The sequence below is a fragment of the Hipposideros armiger genome, unplaced genomic scaffold (genome assembly GCF_001890085.2).
Source record: "Hipposideros armiger isolate ML-2016 unplaced genomic scaffold, ASM189008v1 scaffold_124, whole genome shotgun sequence".
In the NCBI taxonomy this organism is placed as follows: domain Eukaryota; kingdom Metazoa; phylum Chordata; class Mammalia; order Chiroptera; family Hipposideridae; genus Hipposideros; species Hipposideros armiger.
In genome coordinates, this window is record NW_017731474.1 from 3,015,855 (window position 1) to 3,040,271 (window position 24,417).

The following is a 24,417-nucleotide window of genomic DNA, read 5'->3' on the forward strand; positions in this document are numbered from 1 at the left end:
TTGTTCAGTATCTAAGCTGTAGAGGGCAGTGTCACTCTGCCCTCTGGATAGGTGGGATCCGAACTGGGGCCCTCTGGCATCCCAAGCCAGTTCTGAACCATCGCGCCACTCGGCTGGTCCGCTCTCTTTTAAAATGACCCTATCTTATACACTTCTTTGTAATGCTTTAAAAATTTGTTAGTATTTCTTCAACATCTTTTATTTTAGCACATGTGCAGAGTAACCTCCTTCTTTGATTTATGCTATAGTATATGTTTGATAGTGTGGATGTACCAAAGTTGATTCAATCAGTCTTTGGTAAATAACTTTTTTTGAGTTTCCAATTTTTTTGACTATTAAAATAATGATCATCCTTGTGTACTTTTTATGTATGTTATGTGTGTAAGGATAGCAGTGCAAGTATTTCTTATTAATCCTCAAATCTGAATTATAGGTCAAATTGTATTCACCTTTCTAATTATAATATACATTGATGAAGTGCCCTACAAAAAGGTTATGCTAATTTATATTCCTGCCACACTTTATGAGAGTTCCTGTTTTCTGATACTCTTAACAGCATTAAAGTATTAACAGTCATTTACATCTTTGTCAGTTGATAAATAATAATTACATTTTCATTATTATAATTTGCATTTCTTTTCTTTTTAGTGAAGTTGAATATTTCTTTCTCCAGTTATTGGCCATTGACTAAGGCAAGTGCTAACTGTGATTGAGGATAGAAAACATATTACCTGTCTAATGCCAACAGCTGCCACCAGCACTACTATCCTTGAGTGAATTAGAAAAGAAACATGGGTATTCTTTTCTCATGACACTCCACTGCCATCTACTAGAAAATTGCCATTATAAATAAATTAATTAATTAATTTATGATTATTGTGTGAATGGTTAATGGTGTCCTGCAGAGTTGTGCAGTGTTCAACCTGCACATCTGTTTGGGACAGCCCTGCTAATACTCAGGCTTAGTTTCTGAGTCTCAGCCAATATGCCTGTTGTCATCTTGTCTTCTCCAGCTTTCATTCATTTTGCATTAGCTCTCTGACTGAATCTAGGACAAGGTCTCATTTTCTCTTTCTCAGTTCCTTAGGCTGTCCTGGTCCTCCCCTTCTGGATCATTTAGTCTGTCTGCAGACTTGACTCTCAGTGATCTCGTCAGCACCCTTTTGGCACCCTCTTGACAGGAAGAAGTAATTCACATTTTCATATAAAAGCCCGTGATTCAGTCACAACCCCACCAGCTTTCCTTAATGTCTAGGAGAATTCCTGTGGCCGAGTAGTCCATTTCTCTTTAGAAACACATACCATTTGCTTCGTTTTTAGAATACAGGTGCTCTCTAAGCTTGTGGCACAATATATAAAATAGATAACTGACTGAGTGCTTAATAAATACAGGGCATTTTTCTCAGCTCTTTACATGTATAAATTTGGTTTATAATTTTAGCTACTAAATGAATTAGATATTAATTGCTAATAATATTACTAGCATCCCATTACTACTACTGCTAGTATTTTCAGAGGCAGTTGGGTAAGGAAGAGAAGGTGGAGATAAAGAAAGCTAATGCCAGCAAATGTACACTTAGGATTTAGGGCAAACAGCCCATTCCCATATTTTCAATAAGGGACGACACTGAGTTTACCTACTCAGAAATATAATAGGGGAGTTTAATGCCATTGGGCAAACTCTACAACAACTCAACCCACAAGAGGCTTGAGATAATTCAAGCCCTTTAGCTTCAGAATAAACTGATGAGGCTCACAGAAGGCCATATCCTCAAGAAGCAGGTCCCTGTTGACCTCCCTTTAAAAGTGTACAAAGTTCATGGTTCCCCATGATCCACTGAGCAAATGTCACATGCCTCTGATACAACTCACAGTCCAACGCAAAATCAAGCAAGGGATGCTATCTGAAAATACCCAGATGAAAGTGTGTGTATGTCTGTGGCTGGGCCTAGAGAAAAGTTGTGAGAACAGTATATCCAGTAAGATGTACTGGAATTTGGGGACAAAAAATTGCCTTGAAAATCATAACTGAAGACTCCTGTTTTCAAGACCTGGAAACTGAAACACTGGGGCATTGGGTCAAACTCCCAGTGTTTGGAATGGTCCATCAGGACACCCAGAATTGTGCCCTTTCCCCAAACACACTGCTCCATTAAATTTAAAGATAAAGGGCCTTCAGTTTTCATATCAGACAACATTGGTTGATGATTGGTTGTGCAACATTGAGCAAATCACTTTATCCAGCTGCATAGAGATTAGAGTCTAAAGTTTCTTTGCTCCTTCACATGCAGTGACCCAGCTGTAAGTTTCCTTTCTAAACCTGGCCCTTTCCTTTCAGTACCCACATCCAGTGAGCGTCCTCACAGGACTTAAGAAGGGCCTCCCTTTGTGAGTTGTCTCAGCTTGTGTAAGCAACAGTCCTGGGGCCCACCCAAGAAGATTTATAGTGTGGAGATTTTTCTTAGCAGTGCTTTGACAAGGAAAATGGCAGGCAGCCAGCATCCCAAACCAAACAATTGTCAGATGGCCGGGGAAAGAAAAATAAATGTTGAGTAGAGTTGAGAACTCAATAGCTATTTCAGGGCAGGAGAAGGCTTCCTTTATGGCCATTTCAACTGGAGCATCCGAGCGTGCCTGAACCAGAGGGCCTGCCCCTTCCTGACCCCAAGTGCCTTGGCTACAGCAGCCTGGGAGGGTTCCGCCAGCCATCTGCCCTTACGCTTGTGTAGTTGAGGTCACCCTTGGGACCACCACTGGTGAGGGTAGGATTCCAGCTGCTAGTGAGAAATCTCTCAGTACGCCAGGGACGCCTCCTGAAACTCTTGCTATCCACACTGTCAATGCATGGAGCTGCACTCTCATTTCTCTGGGTATGCAGAAATGTGTTTCTCAAGCTCACAGGGTCTTTTGATGATGTATGTTTGTTTCCTTAACCAATTACTCTCTGTATCCATCCACCACACTGTGAGGTTGACATCTTTTTATTTGTCCTAGATTGAAAATCTGAGATAAACAACTTATTTGCACTCTATTCTTCAATCTGGGAGACAGGATTGCTTTCCACTCCCACCCTCCCTTTATTTATGTTCATACTTGCATCTATTTTTACATGTTTTATAGGGATCTTGTGATACAAATATTGTATATTTCAGGCTATCCAAATTCCATCTGTGTAGAGATTCTATCTTGGCAAATGTAATCTAGCCAATTTAGATTCCCCAGGTACTGAATTTGCTTTCAGATTCCTTTCTCCCTTCCTTTATTTTTCCATCTCTTTTTTCCTCTTCACATTTCTCCCTCCCACTTCTTTTTCTTCTTTCTTCCATTGAAATGCTTTCCTCTGTATCATACTGTGTAACAATAGAGACCAGTAAATACATCACTGGAAATAAATTCCACAAATGTATATTTCTTTATTGTTATCATCTTATATTTAAAACATTTTCTCATGAAGAAGGCATTGTGATTTTTTTTTATCTGTGGAAGATGAAATTATATTTTATCCCTTAAAAAGTTTAAAAACAACCTGAGGCTAAAACAGGAACTACCCTTTGTAAGGTGTTCTCTCAAACACAAATGTCTTCAAGGCTCATTAGGTAAATGTGTTTATTTAGTTAATGTGAGACAATTGGGGATGGTGCAGTCTGTTGGTTGAGCTAGAATGTCATGCCTAAAATTTTCAAATTTATTATTTATTCATTTATTTTTAAGCAGTACATCAGCCACTCAAAATAAGTTTGTGGACCCAACTGGATGCTTTTAGGTAATCATGACTTCTATTTTATTCTATTTCTCTGGTGAAACCGATGTTTGTTATTTAAGATCATGGTGTCCCTCTGCAGTGCTAGTCATGTCACTTCTCTTCTTCATTGCTTTTAGAATAAACTGAAAATTCTTATGGCATTTAATATTCTCCCTGATCTGATCCCACCCCGTTTGTATGTCCATATCTTTTTCTCTATCTCCCTTAAATTTTTGCCAACCTCACCTACTCTTATTTTTCTTAAAGATCCCCTATTCTTCCAGTGTTTTCTACCCATGTGCTTTTATTAGTATCAGATCTTTCCCCCATATTTGTAGACACTCACTCACCGGTCAAAGCCTTGATTAAAACTGCCCTCACTGAGTTCTAGAGTCTACATTTAAAGTTATGCTCTATCTATGAAACACTTCATGTGAATCTCTGTTAAACGAGGGTAGTATGCATCTAGATTTGCTCTGCATAGTCTCTGTTTATGCCTGTGGTCCCTGCTTAATTATAGTCATATAATAATCATGCTAATTATAACATTTAGTTCCATTCCTGCCTTATGTTGGAGTTAGGTGTGTTTATGTTCTCATGTACCAAGGATCATGCATGTGACCTCCAATGGCAAGGCTATATATATCTGTTCCATTCATGACTGCCAGTTAAGGGACTTGGTGATTTTATATCATTTCCATATGAATAGAAGTGACTGAAGATACAGTGTGCTTTATAAGTAGCCCAGAGGCTAAGTGACTCTCATCTTTAGGTCTTTGCTGTTTTTTTCTCTTTGAGAAATTTGACTTTGGTTCTTTCTTGCATTTTGATAATGGTGATAAAAAACATCATGGAACTATGTGTCTTATAACAGGAAAGGATGTTACATCATAATCTTGGTTAAGTCCCCTGCCTTCATTCATGTAAATGATCTTATAGTGGACATCTATTACATTTTGGTCTCTGTGTCATTCCTCCCTCTTCTTTAGGCAGTGGCACACTGATTTTCTTTTAGGGAAACTACCCCCATCTAACTTTTAGTAGCAGGGCCACTAGGACTAGGATGGGGCCAGCAAGGTACCTAGGGTGCAAAATTTAAGGAGGCAGTCACTCTCAGGGTTGTGCAAAAACAAGGTTGGTAATCACAGAGTGACTTCTTAAACAATGTCCCCTAGATGCCTACTTACCTCGGGACTCTAGCCTTAGCCTAGCTCAAAAACAGTAGGATTGAACCAATTCTTGTCTCCAGGGATGAATTGTTGACTCAAGCCTGGTCAAAGAGCTTTCCTCCCACTGAGGGCTAGTCACGTGAGCTAATCAGAACCAATGAGATTCTTTTCTGGGACTTTCATTGAAACTCTAGGGAAAGGAATCTCTCTTTCATGCAGTTGAAACAGTGAGGATGAAGCCTCAAAATGCTGGAATCACCCTGTGGAGCAGCCTGCAGGAAAATGGAACCAAAACAGAAAGCAGCAGACCCAGGAGGGCTGCTTCCTAATGCATTGTTTAAGCACCTGCATCCAGCTATCCTGACTTATCCTAAAATTTTCAGGTACATAGTCAATAAATAACCCTATACCCACACCCACACACCCACGTGCACACACACACACACACACACACACACACACACACACACACTTTTCTTTTTTTTTTACATGCCAGTATATGATTCAGGTTTCTGTTTATTTGCAACTGAAAGGGTTCTGCCCATAAATATGAAGTGCTTAAGGCCCATAGGAGTTGACACTGGCTTTTGGTCACAGCACTCAAATGAAGTGTAGAGAATAAAGCTAGATCTATACTTTCCTGCATGGCATTTCTTCATTCCTCCCTACTGCCTCTGATGTTCACCAGCAGCATATAATATTGGGTTGTCAGAAAAGTCATGACGTATTTTTTCTTTGTTTTTCATTGCAAAAATGCGTCATGACTTTTCCGACAACCCAATAGTTAACACACTGAACTGCTCATTTGAAGTGCATTTGACAGAAATCACAAGTTAAAGATATTCAGGAACCAAGAGCCTGTGCTTGGTATTTTTTAAAAAAATAATTGTTACTTTCAGATTAATTTACTGTTCAACTTATTATGTTAAATAAATGAAGATGCTGTAGCCAAAAGAGATGAGGTAAAATGGGTCCACATCTATGGATTTTTTGTTCAGTGAGTTTTTCAGTACCCTTCATACCCTCTCAAAACTAGCAACTCCTCATTTTCATCTTCTAGCTGGATTTTGATATGCTGTTGAGCTGCGGGGATCAGTTGGGTTTCTAGATTATGGTTTATTATAATGCTTACTCAGCTTAAGGCCAAGCTGTGGTGATTGATTTTTTTCTCTCCCACCGGGGCACACAATTTGGTTTGCTAATGGTGACAAATGACACTAAGAGACAAAATCAGTTTAAATTAATGACTCCACACTTGCAAAATACCCCAGGGAGGGCAAGTTCACTTGGATATTGGAGAGAATGTGGTCCTCTTGCCACCCCAGCCCCACAATTAGTGAAGTTAATGAAAAAATCCGAATCCCATCACAACTTCACACACTCTAGCATGCATTCACATCATTAGGAGGGCTGATGAAAACATGATTGCTGGGCCCTCACTCCAGAGCTCTGGATTCAGTAGATCTGGGGTGGGGCCCAAGAATGTGCATTTCCTAATTTCCAAGGTGATGCTGATGTTGAAGGTCTGGCAATTGCACTTTTACAATTACTGCCCTATTCTGAAGATGGAATTTGATCAAAACGAATTGGTAAGAAGTGTTAACAGAGCTGCTTAGTCGAGAAGAACTTTCTGAGGCTGTGATTTAAAAAAGAAAAGTCATTCCCAATGAACCCACAATCTCTCCCGTAGGTGTCTCGTTTTCTCTTTTTCACCCTTCAAACCCATACATGCTAGTAGAGTCTCTTTAAATATGTGAACAAATGTATATGGCAGTGGGATGTGTCATTCACGAGTAAGAAAACAAAGAGACACTTAATCTTGATTAATTTCAAGATTGTGGCCTTTAGTTTTCCAGGTTCAGAAACTTTGTTGTTTCATTGACTGGGGATCAGTCTTTCAGGGATGGTGTGAATTTAGAAGAGGCTGTTAAATAAATCTAAATGCAAACTTATTGATGTACAATGAGAAATACAACAGATAATAGAACTATTACTCTCATGTCAATAGGTAACACTTTCTCTTACAGTAGGCAAGCTGCTGTGAAAACCAAAATACTGTCAAACCACATCAAAAGGTTGCTTAGGGAGCATGGCCCCAGAGTAATGGAATTAGTCTAATCTGGGGAATATTGTTCATAGGCTGTTGTGACGCACTTGCCTGTTTGAGTGAGACTTTAAAGTGTGTGAGTGTTTCTACCCATTTACTAGGGTCCACTTTGCTTTCTAAGTAGTGCTGGGTATATACTGCTAAAATGCGCTTGCCTAACTGCTTTTCTACACACCAAATTGGCTAGATGATTTCCAGAATATGTTAAGATTTAGATAAATTGAAAGCAGGGCTTGCTCTGGACATTGGGTCATTCTGTTGAGTGACTTTTGTACACATAGCTATACGGATCTATTTCAACATATCACAGAAATGTCTACCAAACTCAATAGTAAAGGGAAGTGAACTTTCCTCTGTGGATATGAGGAGAAGGCCTAAAGGAGTATGTGGGAAGTTCAACATAAAATTTTTTTTCATAATTCTAAAACCTTAGACTTTCCTCCATAAAATAATGCCATATATTTATCAATTCTTGTCCCCTGGTGCATGATTTGACATAAAATTGAGTTAGTTTTCCTGGACCACACAGAAATCTAATGCCTTCTCAAGCGTTGTATGATTCTCGGAGGCTTATGCTCTTCTATTTAAGTACTGGTTCTGCTTTCCTGTTTATTTGCAAGGGTTTCTCCTTTTCTGAGGGGCTCTTTCTGCTCCACACTGACCCATATGTGGAGCAAAGACACTTTTCTTAATTTCCATCATACTGCTCACCCATAACATTTCTTATAGTGGGTTTCTATTGAAATTTTACGATGATGGTGGGATAGGAGTGTTGGGGGTTGAATATGAGGGCAGGAGGCATGGAGATTAACATTATATAGCATTATATAGCAGAGTGATCAGAGTGGAATATTAAGCATCTGTGTTCTAAAAATGCTTCAGGATCCTATCATGCTGAATCAAATTTGTCAATGGATACTTTTTTTTTCATATACTACAAACTCCTGCCATATCATGCTACTCCTTCTTGGGTTTCTTAATGGCTCATCTTCGAGTCAGTAGAAATATTCTAAGTCTTGGAACAGTTGGACTTTCTCCTTATCTACCCCACCCCCATCCATCTCCATATCATTCCCTTAAGACCTTATGATCAAAATCAGAGTGGTCTAGTATGGTATTTTCTTAAACAAAGATAAATCTCTATGGTCCACTACACTAACAATAATGTTTCAAAATAAGGAGCAAAACTCATATTTCAAGAAAGATATGCCACATTTTCCTGCACAGTACCTGGCAAGTTCCTATGACCTCTAGCTGGTAAAAAATGGTATTGGTTGTCAGTTTTGTAGTTTAAATCTTGGAGAATAGCCATGGGCATGTGATATCTCCCTTGGTCAAGATCTTGCCCCAACATATATAGCATATACTGCTATGTATTATCATGCTATGACTAGACTAGAATGAGAAGAGCCCAATTAATAGAAACATGAATTAAAACATTTTCAATGTCAAGCCTGGTTACACAAGTAGTTTTATATTTCCTAGGAAAATTTAATATTTTCTTGACTTTGAAACCCCAAGATTCTAATTAGGTTTTTCCAAAATAGTTTCAATGTATGTGTTTTATTGATATGTTCCTGTTTATCTTTTGTCTGAAAAACAATTGAAGCATGTGTTTTATCTTGTTTTTTAATATATTGTATTATATTTTTTGTACTTATTAATCCTAATAATTGTAGAGTAGATTTTACTAGACTTTCTAAATAAATAAATATTTTTATTTATTAATGATGATTAAAAACATTCCTTTCCAATAGTCATCTTTTTGTCTGCTTCCTGTATCATTGAATTGTCTACTGAAGTTTATCATGTTGAAAAATATTCTTCTATTTTTAATTTTCTAAGATTTTTAAAACACTTTTAAAAAATAAGAAATGAATAATGAATGCTGTTGAATGCCTTTGAAATGTCAAAATTATTAAATTAAATAATTTATATTTTTTTCTTATTAAGCCTATTTTTTGAATAATTATATTAAGAGGTTTCCCAACACTAAGCCTGAATTATTGGGATAAACTCTACTTAGTCATGGCAGCTAAATCTTTTGTACTAATGAATTCAGTTTGAAGTATTTATATTAGTAAGTAAGAGCTGTGTTTTTAATTTTTTTTGGCTGTCTTTGTGTCTAGTTTTAACCTTAGGGTTTGTTAAGCTTATTTTTAAAATGAAGTAGCTTTGTAAGCATAAGAATAATCTGTTTTTTGAAAATATATATAATTTGCAGATAAAGTATTTTTAAAAGTAGATTTTAGACAAATTTTAAAATAATTTCCCAGTGATAGTCTTTTCAGTTTTAAATTTTAATTGAATTATTTTGCATAGTATGCTATTTTCCCATAAACCCAAATATTCTATCAAGATAGTTTTATTTTTAGAATCATACAGTATATTTTCTTAATCTCTATTTTAATATTTATTATAAAAACATATACTTTATTATTATTATTATTATTATTATTATTATTATTTGCCAAGCAAGCAGCAGACTTATTAAAAAAGAAATAGTACACTCTCAAAATGGCATGAGAGTGGTCAGGCCCAGAAGAACAACTGCCAAACATATACTTTATTATATTAATTATTTATTATATCTATCAACATTTTAAAACATTTTAATGTTTTAATAGAAATAATGCTTAGATTTATTTAGCTATCTTGTATTATAATTGAGTATTTTTTTCTTTTTAAAAATTATTTTTTTATCCTAATTTTAAAGAATTTAATTCTTTTTAACATCCAATATTATTTTATATTAATTTCAGGTATATAGCATACTGGTTAGAAATTTATATAATTTACAAAATTATCCTTTTGACTAGTACCCACCTGGCACTATACATAGTTATTATAATATTGATTATATTCCCTATGCTATACCCCACATCCCCATGACTACTGTGTAACAATCAATTTGTACTTCTTAATCCCTATGTATTTTTTTTTTGAGGGAGTTGGTGGACAGAGCTGCTTACTCATGATGCAAAGAATAGATAGATCACATATTATCTTTCTTTATTTATTAATTTATTGAAAGACCAAATAACTAAGGAATTGTTGCAGATTAAATAAGAGTAAAGAGATGTAACAACTAAATAGTATATACCGGGGATGCCAAAAAAATGTATACATATGACTTGTATTCATCTTTTGTTATCAGTATCTATTGAGTATTACAGTTTTAATACAGCTTTTTCTTTTCTTAAAATGTCTATGTATTTTTTGGCACCCTCTGTATAATCCTCGATCAGCTCATGCTCAAGGAAAAGGACATTAGTTCAACAAATATGCATACTGAATCATTGTTATGTGCAATGCACGATACTTGGTTCTGGTAACATATACCTAAAAAATGAAGACATGGTCCCTGTCTCCACTAATTTTTTTCGTATTTGCTGGAAATTAATTAGCAGTTTTGAATGTCAGCATTTATTGAGTGTAGTAACTTACTGCATAAATCGTTATCAGAACTAAATATGAAAATCTATACCTGGTATCTGCTGCATGGTAAATACTCAGCCATTGTTAGCTATTATTACTTTTTGTTCTGATTATATGACTATTACTGCATGTTTTACTACTATTGGTCAGGAATTAAGGTGACTCCCTTACATGCATCATAACATTCAATCTTCAAAACAGATCTTTAGGAGTGGCAGTCTTCTTAGTTTTCCTTGTGTTGAGTTTTTGTCTTTTTCTAATGGGCATTTTGGTAGACTATTAGAGGAAGCTGTGTGAGGGACTGCTAGCTTTTCTCTCTTCATGCTTTAAATATTATATTTTAACTCCTCAATTTGAAATGATCTCAGACTTAAATATTGTTGCAATAACAGTACAAAGAATTCCTTTATACCATTTCTGAGCTTTCCCAAATGTTAACATCTCACATCATCGCAGTATAATTATCAGAATTAACAGATTAACATTGCCACAGTACATGTAACTAATCTACAGACTTTATCCAAATATCTTCCCACCTTAGTTGTTCAACTAATGTCCTTTTCCTAGAACACGATCTGACTAACTAATCATATATACTATCTAGTTATTACATCTCTTTAGTATCTTGTAATCTGCAATAGTTCCTTAGTCTTTTGGTCTTTCATGACCTTGACACTTTTGAAGAGTATTGGCCAGTACTTAATTTGTATTTCTCTGATGTTTCCTAATGATTAAATTGAAATTATGAATTTTGGGTAGAAATGTCACTGAACTTATATTGTGTCCTTCCCATCACCAGGAGGCATGTGCTGTTTATATATTTCACCATTGGTGGTAATCATTTTCAACAATTTATTAAAATGGTGTCTTCCAGTTTTCTTCATTGTAAAGTGACTGTTTTTTTGTTTGTAAATAATAAGTGTCTTTAGGGAGATGCTTTTAGACTATATAAATATCCTGTTTCTCATTTTTTGCCCACTAACTTTAGCATTCATCTATGTGGTACTAACACCAATTTTAATGTCTATTAGTTATTCTTGCCCATGACAATTATTACTATGGTGTTGGCCAAATTGGTGATTTTCTATTTCCATCATTCAATCTACATTTGTTCATTGAAATTGGACTGTAGTGAGAGCTTTCCCCTCTTCTCCATTTATTTATTTATACAACTCTATATTTATAGAGTATATGCTCATGGATGTTCTTTGCAATCATTATTTATTTTGTGACCAAGATCAAAGTGACTCAGATTTGACCATTGAAAGCCCTTTGCAGTTGTGTCCTGTTTTGGATAATATTTTAAATTGAAAATCTCTTTTATATTTCCCAATTTTATTATTGTAACTTTAAAATACACAAAAAATTAATTGGTCAATTATAAGTTAGGGTAAATGGTCAGAAAATTTCCTATGAGCATGTTTTTAATGGTGATAAGGAGGAGAAAGTATCCAAATATTGGGGGCCTTTGGGCTTCCATGTGAGTACGGGATGACTCCCAGTAAAATAAAGGAAAGGAGGGTTCTGGATCAAGAAATTAAACCAAACCAAGCGTCCATACAACAGTGACAATACAGGGCCTCATTACTGGATACAAACTTTACCTACTTCACCCTTTTTAGGATTAAGGCACAGAATGGGATAAGTGAACCGAGGAAGCCAGGAACTTGCTTCCTCCCCTTCCTTCTGGAAATATTTTATCTGACTTTCTCTGCAGTGGAAACTTAGCCAGAGACAGTCAGCATTCAAACAAAGTGGGTTGCCTGTGTTTCCATCATCCCAGACCACATTGGAAATGTGTCTGTTTTCTGAGAAACATTGAGCTCAATCTACATTTCTCATTACCATTTAGTAAACGAGAGACTGCAGTTGACTCTAACAGATAAAGGGCAATTGCTTATTTTTCAATCAATTCTTATTGATTCGGGAGACACAGGGCCCTTAATTGTATGTGTGCTTCATCTTTTCATTGGAAATTTCTACTTCATCTGATAAATAGATTCTAGTTTAAATTACAATGAATATCCTTATGTGCACTGTAAAGAGGCTTTAAGTCGTTCAAATACTTGGTAGGAGACCCTACAGAACAAGCGAACCTTTCTGTTGCTGATATTAGCTGTTTTGGTTGGTGGTGCAGGCTCTGAAATCAGACTGCTTGAGCTTGAATCCCAGCTCAGTCACTTACTACCTTTGTAACGTTGGGTGAGCTACTTCACCTCTTGATGTCTCAGTTTCTTCATCTGGGAAATGGGTATACTGGTAGTACTAGCTACCTTATGGGGTTATGGTGAAGATTAAATGAGGATAATTCATGTAAAGCATTTAGTTTTGAGCCTGGACTCTGTTTTTTTTACTCTTCCTGGGACCAAAATACAAGTTGCTGCCAATTCATTTTCCCTGATTTTTTAAAATATTAAAATACATTTTTATAAGCCCACCTTTCAACATTTCTAATCATGCTGTTGATAAAAAAATTGTACACTGTTTCACATATTATGTTTTTTTTTTCATTTTGACATACTTGCAAGTAACTGTAGATTGATTCTAAATTTGCTGTATACATGTCTCATGAATATATGTATACGTATATTTATATATACATATATGGGGTGACAAAAAATGTATACAAATGGATATTTTGGTCAATGTTGCTCAAGCAGTATAGTTCGCTGTAATCAGAAGTGTCTAGATGTTGATGGTAACCACTTTGAGTACCTCTTGTAATTGCAGAAGTCAAACGTGACTTGTATTCATATTTTGTTATTGGTATATATTGAATATTACAATTTTAATACAAGTTTCCTTTCTTAAAATGTGCATTCATTTTTTTGCACCCTCTGTATATGATGTTTGCTTATAATTGATTTAGAAAAATGAGAACACTGAGATCAAAGATGTGAATTGTTTTGAGGATTATAACATAGCTTTTAGTAGTTTGGCTTAGTACTTTGGTAAATATTTATAGTAGTCATTTTTAAAAAATTATTTCTTTAAGAATCTGGTGTTATTTGGGTATATCGCGTGAAAACAGCATTTAAAATGTATTTTCTTGCCAAATAAGCATTTCTAAACTATTTTATTCATAAATACCTCATTAGTTATCTCTAAAAGTCAGATTTTTTTAGCATAACCAAAAAAGCATTATCATGTCCAAATTAAAAAAAATTCATTTGAGATAATTATAAATTTATATGTAGTTATACAAATAAATTCTGTATATCCTTTACCCAGGTTTCCCCAATAGTAGCATCTTGCATAATTATGGTATAGTATCACAACCAGGGAATTACTTCGATACAATCCATTGTAAATCTAAAAATTTTGACAATTTTTAATATCAGTAAATATAAAGGTAATTTTCAAATTTCTGTATTGTCTCACAATATTTTCACTATTGGTTTATTACAATTAGGAGGATCCTCAAATTCTTAAGAGCAAAACAGACAAACATCTCTCTGACTAATATTTGCTGCCTTACATAGCCTAACATGGAGATGCGTATTGCAAACCCTCTCTACACCAGGCATGAGAATGGAAAAGGGCAGAAGGATGAAGAAAACCCTTTCTAGCCACAATCACTATGCCCAATTTGAAGGTAACAAAACTAAAGTGCATGAAAGATTAAGTATTTTGTAAGGTCCCCATGGACAGCTTGTGCCACAGCTGGAATTCTAATTTGAGGCTTTTTCATATTTTCTGTGACAGCATAAGAGATCCATGGGAGCTGAGGAAAAATTCTTGTAAAAATTCTGGACAGAACTGGAGGGACTCAAATATTGCTGACACAGCTTAATATGTTCTGATACACTGACCTAAAGAGGTAGATGGGTTATAAATGAAAAGGCATGGGATTTGGTTTTAAGGACATGGGTTCCACCCTGATCCCATCTTTTACTAGTTGTGAGCTTTGGGCAGGTCATTTAATCTCTTTGAAATTCTATATTTCATCTACACAGCAGGAATATTAGTGCCCATTGTGTGGTTTTATTCGCTGATGACAGGATAGAATCTGTGATGCTTCCTAGGACATCACAGTGCTCAATAAATGTAAGTTCAACCGGGATACTTGGCAAATAGCAAAAAAACAAATGCTACAGAAAACGGTATTTGATGCTAGCTAGCCATGAGGCTGAAAATTTGAAGACTACTTTTTTTTTTTTAACTCCCCAGAATAGTTTAGTTTTCCTCAAGGCAGCAGCAAGGTTGACACAGGGCCCCTTTTTTTGTAGAGGGAGTCATGACAAGGGACTGGCATTCATCCTCCACTCACTTTTGGCCCCACGTCCTTTACAGAGTGGTACTGATGCATGCTCAGGAAGCCAAGGCTGATCATCTGCTCATAACAAGCCGATAGTGATTTAGCTAGACCCAGTTGAACATCAATGGCCCCTTTGTGGACCATTTTGTACTGTTTTCCTTAGGAGCAAAATGCCAGCCTGGTCAAGATCTACAAACTTGCTGTTCCATTGTAATAGGATATGCATTTCAATGAGAACTGTAGACGTTGAAGGATACTCCTGCTAGCATCAGATTCAGCAAGCCAGTGGGAAAATCTCCCAAGACCTCTGGAATCACTGAGCCTGAAGCCCTTAGGGGCTGGCTGCACAGCTGCTTAAGAACAACACACTTTTAATGTAGATATTTTGTTTCTGCTCCACCACTGGCAGTAAAACATTGCAAATAAATCCTATTATTTTTTCCCTTCCTTTCTAGCATGTTATTTCTGCACTTATGATTTTAGAAAGATGTTATTTCCAAACTTTGGTATAAAGTGGAAATTTCTTTCACGACATCTGCCATGGTGTTGTATTTTTATTTCCTCATAAAAGAAGAGTTCCTTTATTATGGAATTCAGAACTTTAAAACATCATTGTTTCATTGTCTAATTCACTTCCTAAATGCATCTTCTTTTCTTTTCAGCCTCTAATAATCAGGATTTGCAAAATGAGTAAAAGGACAATATTGGATTAGGCCTTGGGAGCTGCATTGAGGGTTTGGGAAAGGTTTTAGGATGCTTTTATTTAAGACGTTAAAATCTTGTGGCGATATTAAGGGGAGTCTCTAAAGATTTTTCTAATTTAACTATTTCAATAAGTGCTAAAGATTTCTGTGGAAAGAGCACAAAAACTCTTTAAACAAAGGCCCATTTCGCATTTTAATGCAAATCAGTGTAATTTGGAGAGTCCGCCTATATTTCTAAATATAACATTGCATAAAATTAGTAGCATATTTTATATTATCCATTCACTTACACTAATCTCACTTTTTGAAAAGCTCTATAGGGATGAATAGATTGCCTGTTGAAAGGAGGCTCATAAGCTTTCAAATATTTAAAGAAAAGAGGAGACCATAAAGGCATAGAGGATGGTGGATATAAAATTCTCAAGAAAACATTACCCAAGCTTGAGACTAGCTTTTATACCAATAGCATTGGAAGAATAAGACCTCTAAGTAATTACCATCTTCTGTGGTTCACCAAGATTAAGCAATGGAGAAGTGGTGGCCACTACAAGCAGCCTTGGTCACATAATGGGGGGGCACAGAGGCCAACCTGGACCTGCTGGTAATTGCCTCATTTATGATAAAATGCTCGATTCTATATATCCTCTTTGCTTCATGCATAGATTTGTCCCTGCTTTATGAATTGCCTGCCCTTAAATGAGTGAGTTGAATGTAATAGCTGCTTGGCATTTATCTAGTTGTGCAATTGGTGGGCTCTAGAAGATTCACAATACTGTTTCCTTTTTTTTTTTTTTCCCCTCAGTACTTGGGTTGGAGACCAAAGAGAGGAGAAGGGGGAATGGGAGAGCAGCTCTTTCTTCTAGGCGACAGTCAGCTTGATATCTCTAGCTTAGGAATCCTGCATGTAAATGACAATACATGAAGTCCGCTAACTCAGTCCCTTCAGAGACTGAAAGTCCAGGAGAGATTTTGAAGGCAACTCTCTCCTCGACCCAGATGGTAGGTGCTCCACCACTGGGTTAGTGAACAAATATTCCACATTTTAAGAGCCTGGGAGATCTTGAGTGTAACACTAACCCTCTGAGAAAAACAGGCATTTGCTAACAACTTCAGGAATGTGGAGTAGATTATGGAAATGAAGATTGATTTAGAAGGGAAAAGGCTCTGCTGTTTGAGCTATTGAGAAATAGATATCTCTGGAAGGGGAGAGAAAGAGATGGGGTTGTAAGACCTGTCGGCCGCTTAACAGAAGCCAGTGCAGAACAGCCATTAAGGTGTCACACATGCAGGTGGGGGATCCCAGTCTGCTGTGATGGAGCGTTGCTTCTGCCACGTGCTTGAGGAAGGCAGCGACAAAAACAAAGGCTGGTTCAGGAAGGCTACAAAGCACACCAAGAAACCCCAGATAAAATGCATTTGTGGGTGCCAGGGTGCCCTGAATGTGAGCTAGCATATTTACGTCTTTAGTTATGGAGACCCTGGGATATATAAAGGACTGTTCAAAAGTCGTGGCTGTACATTTCTGTCGCCTTAGTGTGCTGCATAAAAGTCCAAGCAGATTTAAAACTGGACATGATAATGGGTCCATTTACATTTCACTCTCCTGTGTGCTCTTTGCCAACAGAAAGTTTTAAAAATAATTAGGATAATTTAGTGATTATAGTTTCCAAAATCTAAGTGACAGAGTGAGGCTTTAGACTTATTGAATCCTGGGTATCCCTCTCTCTCTCTCTCTCTCTCTCTCTCTCTCTCTCTCTCTGTCTCTCTCTCTCTCTGTTTAAAGAACAGGAGTTTCCTCAGAGTTTCTTGTGGAAAGCTTAACCCTCTCAGGTTTATTCTAAATGTAGGAGATGGGTTATCATGATGGTGCCTGAATCCTGGCTTTCTTCTAGGGACTGAACCAGCTGGTTCAAATACCACTTGGCACTCAGCACTGCCTAGTTAGATATTCCATCTTCTCAGTTCCATTTGGACCACACTGCTGGAACCTGGGTCTGGGAGAAAGATTTAGAAAACCAGACAGAATAGGAAATTTGAAGCCACAGGATTCCAAAAGGAAAGGGTTGATAGCCCCTCTCCATTTGAAGAGGTCCAGGTCCCAGTTCTCCAACTTCTCATATGAATAAGTGATGTGGGCATGATAGACTGTGAGCCAGATAGGGTCACCCATGTGGATGGTCTCTTCTGGGACCTGGTGCTGTCAGTGTATATCCTGTAATGGTCCTTGGCCCACTGTAAGATGTACTTGAAGTTTTCTGCATGGGGTATCAGCTTACTGGCCATGACATATTATCTCAGTCATCTACTGAAGTATCTGAATGGTAGAAAGATTTCCTAGTGTAGTTCCACAACTCCTAACCTCTGGTTCTCAAATTTCATAAAGAAGGAATTTAACCCATAGGTTCTCTGTTACAACTGACATTGTAAACTTGAATGTCTAGTGGAAATATTCTAAATCTGGGAGATAACCCATCTTTTTTATTATTCAAAAATAGCAATAAACTCACTAGAAGAGGTGGTCCTCTTGGACTTTTGTGAATAGCATTTGGGGCATCCTTTGGGACCTGGGAGGTAGATAGGGAATGAGTCAGCACAGGCTATACACTTAGATTGAGGGAGGAAGCAACACAAGGATGGTTCTGGAACTCCACCACAGCCACTGTGCCTTCGTCAGGTGCTGCTGAAGCAGCGGTTCTCAACCTGTGGGTCGCGACCCCTTTGGGGGTTGAATGACCCTTTCACAGGGGTCGCCTAAGACCATCAGAAAACAAAAAGATATTTACATTACGATTCATAACAGTAGCAAAACTACAGTTATAGAGTAGCAACGAAAATAATTTTATGGTTGGGGGTCACCACAACATGAAGAACTGTATTAAGGGGTCGCAGCATTAGGAAGGTTGAGAACCGCTGTGTCTGAAGGGTCCAGGGTATAGCTGGGTACCTGTCTCAGGTAGCTTTCAAAAGAGAATTCAAGATGCCTCAGAAGATCAGAACAAGGCTGAGGAGATGCCTGAAGAGATATTTTCTTGGGAGCACATGGAGGGCAAACAAAACCTCCAAGAGTTTTGAATAAGGCAGAGGCAAGTCTGAGTGAGTGAGTGAATGGGGAACAGCCCTTATGAACATCACCAGAGTTTGAAGGCAGAGGGGTCGTTCATAGAATATTTGCGGTCAGGGCCATTTCAAGTCTTCATAAACCTTAAGGAAATTGATTTTTGGAGCTTTCACACCACAGAGCATCAAACATTAATATACATCCACATCCAAAATGAAATACAAATTTTGTAAATAAAGTGACAAGATTTTTATAATTGACTTCCATAATTATTGGACATCAAGTAACTCATTTACTTCATGATTGAATTTGGTTTCTTTGAAATCATTTTGCGTTCAAAATTCTTGCTAAGTGAGAAAATATATGCTACTGATCATTTTGAAGTTGTGGCAAAATTTTTCAGTTTAGTGATTGGTAAATCAGAGGAGCAGTTTTTGAATGCATTTAATTAAACCTTTATTTTTGAATTTTCAATTTTAGTTTTCCGTTTGTATTTTAGAGGCAATACAATTTTTAAAGGTCTCCCACATTTTCCTGGGTCCATGACTAGCTCACAGGCTCCTTTCACTGCGCCTGTGGTGCCCGATGGATCAAGCAGCTGCTCCCAGTTGAGTCCACCGCAAGAACGGTTGTTGCTAAGCCAGTTTAGAAAGTTGGGTACAAGTTGGAAGGGAAGTTCTTGAAGATGTGAACAAGTGACCTATTATATTCCATATTAGAATGCTGTTTCTATGATTTACTCAATGGCGTTTCCAACAGAAGGGACAGAAATGTGTTGAATGTCTTCCGATGACTGGACAAGATTTCTGCCTTAAAAGGCACTTAGAAATGCTGGTCATTGACTTGTCAAGGCAAGAAGGGTGCTTATTTATTTGCACTCTGGCTTGTTCCACAAAAATGTGGTTTTATATCACAAATACACATGTAATAGTATGGGGGAAACGTTACTCTCTTATACCTCATTATAGGAAGTGAAGGTCTTTGTTTGGGAAGTTCTTCAAAAAGCTACTTGGAAATGAGGCAGAGATGCCAGGGCCTGACTGTCCACTGATGCCCAGCTCTCAAAAATGGTGTGTGTGTGTGTGTGTTTGTGTGTGTGTGTGTGTGTGCGCATGCACACACTTGTTTACTTAACACAAAAGTAATAAATTAGAAATTCCCATGGGAACTTCAAAGGAGGTGGGAACAGGAAAAGGTGAGCTGGACCTGGCAATGGCGGCCAAGCATAGTGGAGAGTTTGGAGAGCAGATGGGTTTAAATAGAAATGCCAAGTGGCTTGTGGTGAGTTCTTTCTGGTGAGCTTGAGGAAAAGGACAAAGAGGAAATAGAAATCTAAGTTACATACATACAAGGTTAATATAAACCAGAACAGGTATTTCAGAAAAGGGGTATATAAAATGCAGAAGAATCTACCTATAATTAAGCTGTGAGAGGTCCTAGAATAAGTTTTTATAAGACCAAGAAATGATTAATTACAAGTTCCTTAATAAGATGAATAATGTGAATTTCTTAGCCTAGTGTTAGGCACAGAGTGAGACTTAGGACATTAGTTCCCCTTCCTCTCCTCCCATGGGACATCTGTCAGCCTAATTCTAAAGGACAATGTACCGTTCTCCAAGGTTCTATTCTAAGCTCTCCTTTTCTCTATCTTCTTTCTCAGCAAATTTCATTCTCTTTTACCATCCTCTTTTTTGCTCAATTTTTCTTTCTGTTAATGGTTAATTAATCTTATGAATCATTTTACTAAGCCACTTTCAATTTTTCATTCTTCTTCTTCTCCGTATCTCATCAGTTGATATACACTATCAATACTAACTGTGAAATGTGCCTCACATTGTATCAATTTTCTGTTGTCCCTGTAACATATTATCACAAGCTTTGTGGATTAAAACAACACAAATTTATTATCTTATAGTTCCAGAGGTCAAAAGTCCAAATTGGGTATCACTGGGCTGAAATCAAGGCGTCAACAAGACTGATTCCACCTGGAAGCGCCAGGGAGACCTGTTTCTTGGCCTTTTCTAGATTTTAGAGGACACCTGCATTCCTTGGCTCTTGGCTCCTTCCTCCATCTTCAGAGACAACAGGGTAGCATCTTTTCTCCTCTTCCATCTCTGCTTCCATGCTTACATTTTCTCTCTGACTCTGACCCTCTCCCTCCATCATATAAAGGCTTTTGTGATTAGTTTGGGCCACCTGATAATCCAGGGTAATCTACTCATTTCAATATCCTTAATCACCTCTGCAAAGCCCCATTTTCCATGTAAGGTAACATATACACAGGTTTGGGCATAAGGACGTGAACATTTCTGGAGGGCCATTATTTTGCCTACCACACATATCCTTGACCGTTTCCCTCTCTCTTGTTACCCTCAGATTTGCCTTACCTATGTGTGTAATATTATAGTAACCTATAACCAGACAATCTCTGGTACCTCAACCCTCCAATCAAATATAGACAACTGCTTCCTATTATCATCTTGCTGCTTGGATCTGGTCACACCTTTCCCTTCCCCACAGCCATTCAATGGCTCCTTACTGCATACAAAAAAAATCCTCAAACTCACAGGCTTCCAAGCTGGCCTTCCTTGATGTTTCCCATTTTCTGAGCCTCCACAGGGTTCAATTATGCATTTCTTATACCAGTTCTACTTGCTATTCCTTCAACATGTCCTGAACTTTCTCAGCTACTTCCTTCTGCTTTTACTGTCCCTCCCACCTCCCCATGTACAATTGTCTTCCATTTCCCTACCTTGTTGGCTGAAGTTCAAGTTATCAGTCAAGACTCATATCAAATCTCTCCTCTTCCATGACACCTAGATCCTTTCAGACTTCATATATTACCATGGTTGTTGTTTTTTTTCCAATGACTTCTGAATGTATTTTTCTAATGGTGTGGCTATCTGTCCCCCAGGCTCTGAAGTTTGAATGGGCAAGGACCATGACTTGTGATTTTTGAGACTTCATGGCACTGAATACAATGTGTTACTCATTGGAGAATATGAGCAGATATTTGTTTAATTAACTATTGGAGGGTTTTTCTTTAAGGGAATAGCCAAAGGATTTACAGGTATGCTTTCAAAAATCATTTTTAAAGAAGTATTATGACTCAAGCACAGAAGTTGTGCATATTTTGATTTGCTAGTTTTCTGGCTGGAGGAAGTTTTCTTTATTTGCTGCACTACGCCCTCTCTCAGGGAGGTTTAGCATTATGGGAAAGGTCCCTCAGGTCTTTCTCATTCCATTTGCCCCAAGCATTTCACATCTGCTTTGTCATTTGTGAGCCTCAGATATGGTGCCAAGGGGCCCTTGTCCTCCAACAGATATTTCTGTTCAACTCTGTCTGCGGTAAAAGATTCCTCTCAGTTCCTTATCCAGTATTTAATTCCCCATTTCTGAGCTGTATTGAAGGTGAGGAAGGCCTATCTGATCTCCCAAGGGGCTCAGTGCCAGCTGAGTAATTAGCTAGGCTTTGTGCCAATTCAGAGCTTTGATCTGGAAACCCACAACCATCAGTTTCAATATGGTGGTAGAAGAAGGTGCTGGCTAAAGAAGAATGCTCTAGGCTCTTCTTTCAAAACTGTGCAAACATTACCCCAGACAGGCTGAGAACTGGACTACGCAAAGCATTGTTGGGGGAAAAAAAAAAAAGATATATTGGTTCATTTTACGAACCAAACTCTGACAAAGTGTCAGCGGCCTCACAGAAAATTTAACTAAGGAAGCCTGTATTCCAAGGCGATAAGGCCGATACAATTATTGAATTGTGAATGGCATTTCTCTGGGCACAAGAAGGCTCAATGTGAACAGATATGCTTCCGTTACGATGTTTGTGACTGTAATGAAAGTGGCATCAGGAAAAGTCAACCGCATTTTTTTCCGTCTTAAAGAAAAATCAGGGAGAAGGAGAAGAAATGTGGTATGACATATATTAGGCACATTTGACCAAAAGACACATTCTGGTTTTGTGGCCACCAGCTTAAATACAAAAGATTTCTGTTGGAGTGAGATTTAGAAGGCTGACAAGAAATAAAGCAACCTCAGAAAGCTGTCTGTCTCTGTGGAGTGCTTTGCTGGCACTAACGCGGAATGTGGCAGCTGCATTTGGTATCCAACCAGAGCTATAGATTTTTACTAATACTCTTGGAGTGAGAGATTGGCAAATACCCTCTCAGAGGAATGCTCAGAAGGTTGGTTTGGATGCCAGGGAAGCATGTGGAATTCCAAAGGATGTCGCCACACTTCCTTAATGCCTTCCCTTCCCCGTGGTTGGACTACAGCTTTTAAACCGGAGAGTGAATCATAATGGAATTGCAAAGTGGTCTCATTATGTTAGATGGATTGAAATAACTTATAATGTCTGACAATGGGGATGTGGGCGGTGTTAGTGGTGGCTGGCAGCCGGCTTGGCCCCTGTTCAGCTAATGAAGGCAGCAGTCTTTGTGGGTGACTGGTGGGGATTCTGGGACAGACACCCTGTCTTAAAAATATCTACCCGGCTGGCCTGTCAGGATGCTTTTTATCTCAGCCTTTAAATACCCGCTGGCTAAGGCTTTGAGGCCTTTAGCAACTAATAAAATGCCAGAGCTGCTGGGATGGGTCATGCATTCGACCGTGTTACAGCACTTGAGAGAATTCCCTTCAAACCTATCTCTCTCCTGGGTGCCTAGTCCGTTCCTACCTGACCACCGGGACAATTTCCCCATTTGTCCATGATTTCTCTCACTTCTGCACCACACACAACTAATCGGTAAGTGAGTCTTGTCACCTCTGCTTCCGGGTTGCTTTCTTTCCATCCCAGTGTACTGCCTTGATCCCCTCTTGCCTATAGCCTTGGGTCTGTTGCCACGGCCATAGGGCAAACATTCTTCACACTGCTCCACTTGCTTTTTTAAAACATGGCTCTGATCTTGTCATGATTCCCCTTAAAACCTCTCCATAACACCTTAGTGGCCACAAAACTGTCCAAATCTTGTTTGACAGCAAAGGCCCTTCACAGATGCATCTCCCACCACCTTTTTCTCTTATTCCCTGACTTCCCACCACGTGGGAAGTAGTCACCTTTCCCCTGATTATAAAAGCAGCACCACTTACAATTTTACTTTATTGCACATGTTCTTGCCTCTCTAACTAGACTGAACTTTCCCTTTATATCTGTTTGTAAAATTTCATCTTACCTTCCCAAATCCAGAACATATGTTGTGCTGTTTCTGAAACTCTTCTAGACGAGGCTTAGCTGGCCCCCCTTCTGCTTAAAACAATTTGTACACACTTCCATCAAAGCACTTTCCAGACGGTTAGTAACTTTTCCCCACTTTCTCAAAGATAGAAATAATGTATCACTCATCTTTGGGTCTTCAGTGCCTGACACAATGTCTAGGACAATAAATCTAAATTAAAAAGCTGACTGACAATAAATGAACCATTCTTGGAAATTAGTAGGTCTGATCAGTTGCCCATGTAAACAGCTATGTTGATGTAGTTTCATGGCCAACTCTAAAGTGAGAGAGATGAATCTTCATTTGTACAACATGTTTCCTCTTTTTTATACCATTCCTCTCATTTTCTCTCCAGAAAAGCTTATGCAATGTGTTACCTCAATCTTTAATGACAAAACAAACATTAATGGAGTGCCTACATTATCCCAGACACTTTGGGGAATCCATGTGTCAGGAAGTAAGACAGGCAAAGTCTCTGCTTTTGTGGGACTTGTAATCTGGGTTGGGCAAGATAGACACTAAATTCAGAAATACGAAAATAAGATCCTTTTAAATAGTGATAGGTGCAATACAGGGAATTAAAACAAGGAGTTGTTGAAGCAGTTGACCGGAAGAATCCTTCGAATCAACGTTATCACATGTCTCTGAGAAGATGTCATCGAAGCAAAAAGTGAATGACAAGAAGGAAAGAGGCTTCTAACCCTATGAAGGCAATGTGGGTG